The sequence below is a fragment of the Phocoena phocoena genome, chromosome 4 (genome assembly GCF_963924675.1).
Source record: "Phocoena phocoena chromosome 4, mPhoPho1.1, whole genome shotgun sequence".
Classification (NCBI taxonomy): Eukaryota; Metazoa; Chordata; class Mammalia; order Artiodactyla; family Phocoenidae; genus Phocoena; species Phocoena phocoena.
Genome location: NC_089222.1, coordinates 99,090,921 through 99,095,886, shown reverse-complemented (window position 1 = coordinate 99,095,886; position 4,966 = coordinate 99,090,921). Strand labels below are relative to the sequence as shown.

Below are 4,966 nucleotides of genomic sequence, written 5' to 3'. Positions count from 1 at the left end.
GTTACTGAATCAGTATCATCAATTAGTCTTCAATAAGAATAAGTCCACTTTTAACTGGAGGTGAAACCAAATCAAATTTTACTCACCCAAAGCATTTTTCTTAAACTTGCCCAGAACAAATTGCTTCACAGGTCATCTTAGATGAGGTATAGTGTTTAATTAATCAATTACTCAATTATTTAATTATATGGATGAATATACCAATGGATCATAATGCAAATGCTAAGGTGATTGAATGCAAGGATGTCAAAATATAGTCAGTCCAAACAAAGGAATTCACTTACTTTGCACTTGTTGGTTCAGTTTAAACATTGCTGTATAATGCAAAATATCTGGATAACTGAAAAGAGACACCATATAAGATTCTCCTTGAATATATATAAAAGCATAGCCTTAGTCTTCTTCCTGAACTCTGTTGTTTAGAAGATCTCTGACCACACCTTGAATCACCATTATATTCTTACTATTTTATCCTGTCTGAAAGTTATCTAACAGTTTCATTTGAAAAGGGCTACAATTTCTCAGCAAGGATGAGGAACTTCTAGGAAACGTTTGATATTTCTAGCAATGGGAAAAGTGTCAGGAGGATGTACCTAGAATGAAAATCTCATTGACTTCTTCCTCTCAATTATCTCTTCTTAACTTGCATTATGAAGACCTAATTTTAGATTCCAACCATTGAAGCTTCTGCTCTCCAGTTTTCTAAACTAAAGTCACTATTTCTCAAATTTATTTGCATATTGAAGTGTTAATTAATTTCTCACTTCATCCTTCCTTATTCCAAACAGGTAGGAATTTCAGATATACTTTAGATCTTTTCAATCCTTTCTTCTACCAGTTCATTTATACTTCGCTTCTTTGAACTGTGTAACCATAATATGGGTCTTAAAAATAAAGGAAAATGAGGGCTTCCCCAGTGGCGCAGTGGTTAAGAATCTGCCTGCCAATGCAGGGGACACGGATTCGAGCCCTGGTCCAGGAAGATCCCACATGCCGTGGCACAACTAAGCCCGTGTGCCACAACTGCTGAGCCTGTGCTCTAGAGCCCGTGAGCCACAACTACTGAGCCCACGTGCTACAACTACTGAAGCCCGCATGCTTAGAGCCGGTGCTCCACAACAAGAGAAGCCACCGCAATGAAAAGCCTGCGCACCACAACAAAGAGTAGCCCCTGCTCACTGCAACTAGAGAAAAGCCCACACACAGCAACGAAGACCCAACACAGCCAAAAATTTTTTTAAATAAATTAAAAAATAAAGGAAAATGAGTGTCTCTCTAACTGCAGTGTACTTGAAAGTAGGCCAGTTATCCACAATCCAGACCCTCAGTAGTGGCTTAGTACAACCTTAGGAGATTTTTTTCCTCTCTCCTAGTTTATCAGGATTTAGTCATTAATTCAGAATTAACCCTGTTTCAGTAGATATGGAATTTCACAATCCTAGTTTTATCTGAGACATACAACCTTAAGTTTTTATAAAAATCAGCTGAAGGATGAAGGCGTTCCTTCGGATGGGTGGAGAAAAGGAAATGGCCCGCCCACCCCTTGCTCCGGCTCTCCAAACATTATTAATGAAACCAAATCAGATGCACCACTCCATGGGACTGTAAGAATAGCTTCCAGGAACCTCAAGGTACCTCACCTAACTGTCCTTCTAAAGCCCTGGCATTTCTAAACAACTCAAATGCACAGTTCCTGTGGAAATCTTGTGCCCAATTTAATAACATTGTTAAATCAATGAACATTTTCCATGCTCCAGACAACTGCCATGAATCAGTTCAGTAAAATACAGTGTCCTTTGAAAAACTTGAAACTAAACCCTGGAATAATGTCAGTGGGATAAAAATAAACAGTTCCTTTGTTTTGCCGATTCCTAATTGACCAATCTTCTTTAATATTGTGTGAGAGAATAGGATCTGTCTTCTGATGACCTTTACTCACTTGTTGTACAGTCTTAAGGATTAAACGAGACCGTACAGATAACACAATTAGCAAAGAGACTGGCCCAAAGGATGTGTTTAATAAATGTGTATTTTCCATCCCTTCAAGAATCGTAAGAATGCGGCCTGCCTGGCTGTGGTGGAAGTTCACAACTGGTGGGGATAGGCTATGTTGGAACATAACAAAACTTGAGCCTGAGTGTCTGAATGTTATGTCATTTCTGAAATGGTGTGGTATATCTATAAATAGCAATTCAGATTTTTCTCATGGATTTTATAGAAACAGGTCTCATTACTGCAGAATCTTGTGGTCATAGTTGGCCACTGAGACCCAGCCACTAAGGTTCCTGCAGTTCCAGAGTGAATGACACCAAGAGGAGCACATTTAACTCTCATCTACTCAGTGGGGCAATTAAGACATCTCCCCATTCCAGAGGTTTGTTTTAAACCAGCCTCAAAAGATGAAACCCTGTTTTCAGCACTTTCAGAGCTGAAAGGGGAGTCTTTCACTAAGGTTTGCTCCTTACCCAGTAAATAAATCACATGTTCAGCAACACGAAAAATATTGGTGGGAGGTGCACATTCTTCAATTCAAAGCAAAGAGCCTGTTGACTGGTGGTCTAGTTTTGAAAGCATCTGATTTGACAGGGGAGCTCTCATCACACTACTGAAATAATTTTACGTGGTTGTGATTTTGTTTGTGGGATTTTCTTTTTTTGAAATTGAAGCAATGTACTTTAATCAGAACCATCAAAGCTTTGAAAAATGTCCACAAAACTTACAATGTCTGGTTTTGTTCCAAAAGTACAAAAAGTATTTGCAAGGCATCCAGCACATATTTATGGATCAACTACCACATGCCCATCCTTGTTCCAGTTGCAAGGGATGTTACAGTGAACAAAACAAACAAGTTCCCTGCTCTCGAGGAGGAGTGGGGAGATAGGAAGGGTTGGTGTTGAATGAATGTACAAATGAATAAAATGTATGATTAAGTAGGGAACGTATAAGGGCTACTGTGCGATGAAAGAGAATTAGATTAGAGATACATGAAAATGAGTGGCTGACTTTAGATCAGACGGTCAAGAAAAACTTCTCTGAGGAAGTGACATGTAAGTTGAGATTTAAATAGTGAAGAGCATTCCAGGCACGGGAAGAGCAGAGGCCTGAAAGCGGACACGAGCACGATGCTTCCCATAAGGAGAAGGCCAGTGTGGCTGGTGAATAAAGGGCAAGGGGGAGAGGAGGCTAAATCGGGAAGTAGGCAAAGTAAGAATCATACGGGGCTGGAAGCTGGGAAAGCAATTTAGGTCCGATCTAAGTGCTATGGGGCGCTATTGGATGAGAGTGGGGCTGTTAAGTGGGTAAATGGCATGACCTGATTTAGTCTTTCAAAGTTTACTGCATCTGCCGTGAGGAGAGTGGAGCAACAGTAGGTACATTTTTAATGCAACTGGAACCATAGAAGAGTTGTTAATAAGGAAATGTGGAGGGGAAGTGAGGGCGGTTGAGTCTAGGCGCCGCTGTGGTAGGAGGGGCCATGAGGGGAGTGAGGCCAGAGCGGAGCTCTGAGGAGGAGAAGCCTGGTGTTCCTTGAGACGGCCTGAGGTGAAAGGGTCAGCCTCCAGCCTACCCGAGCCCCCAGAGCTGCCCTGTGGCTGCCTTGTCCTTCAAGTGCAGGAGCCAGTTGAAACGTGGGGAATGGAAGCCAATGTGACGTCTCAGTCTGGCAAAACAAGCCACAGGGGGCTGTTCGAAGTGTAGTGAGAAGGATGGGTACCAACCTGTGTCTGAAGCCATGTCCCCCGGAATCCTTGGAGGTGCTGCCCAACATCTCTGACCTGGGTCTGAGGGCTGTGCCCCGAGTCCCTACCCTGGCTCACATCGCCTGGATGCTATAGATGAAGCAGAGCCTTCTGCCCGGGTCAGGAGCATACATGGCCCCTGAGGAGCCCCTGGAAGCCCAGCCCTCTGATTGTCATGCATCGCAATGCCTCAGGGCCCAGCCTGCAGGAGATAGAGAAGAGGCTCCTGGCCTCGAAAAAGCCCTGCCGGCCCTAAGCCGCCTATGGAGCTGCAGGATGAGCTGCGCCACCTGCGCAGCCAGATGGCTAAAATCGTGGCGTCTGATGCAGTTTCGGCTTCATTAACAACAGATTTCTTACCTCCAGAAAGTTCAAAGGTCTCTCCCCGCTTACCTTGTTTTGGATCTTCATTCCACTCTACAACTTCCTTCACCATTAGTGACATCGCCAAGGAGACCCAGGTAGACTCCCTGAGCTTCCATCAGTCCTCCTGATTTGTTCTGCCAGCCCTGATATTTGCAAACCAGAACACAGAGCTACTGTGTCTCTCTGTCCCAGGCCAGCAGCTTTGCAGACATGATGGGTATCCTGAAGGACTTTCACCGGATGAAGCAGAGCCAAGATCTAAACCCGAGTTTATTGAAGGAGGAAGACCCTGCCTTCCTTATCTCTGAGTTTACTCTGAAGGAAGAAGATATCAGTAGAAGAGGAAACTGATGGCACTGAGCTCTGCAAACTCAGTCTCCTGCTCCGGGAATTCCTTCAATAGCTACCTTCCTCACAGCAGTTGTTTCTGCCTCTCAATTAGAAATCTTCTGCAACAGTCTTGCCGAAAGCTTGGACTAAAAGAGAAGAGCTGCATTATATGTTTTCCATATTTCAAACTTAGCAGAAGCTAAGGCCTGTTTTGAGCTGAGACATGTTGCAGCTAATTGTATAGGTTGGAATGTCCCAGTTTAAAGGGTGAGATAGAAGTTTCTGTTTTTTTCTTGTCCCTGGGTGAAAACAGGTCCTAAGTGAATGACCAACTTTATTGTATTAAACTCTGGACATGTAATATTAATTTATTTTCCAGAAAGTTTGTGCAATGTATACTCCCACTTTACCCAAACCAACATTTAATATTATTTTTCTTTATCTTTGCCAATTTGATAACCAAAATTTTAATTCAATTGTTTAATTCACATTTCCTTTACTTACTAATTAGGTTGAACATTTTTTACATG

General features: G+C 42.7%; 1 pseudogene; it reads left to right on the top strand.

The window, feature by feature from the left end:
- The first annotated feature begins 3,636 nt into the window (after positions 1-3,636).
- Positions 3,637-4,457, top strand: LOC136122822 (mitochondrial fission regulator 1-like pseudogene; annotated as a pseudogene).
- The last annotated feature ends 509 nt before the right edge of the window (positions 4,458-4,966 follow it).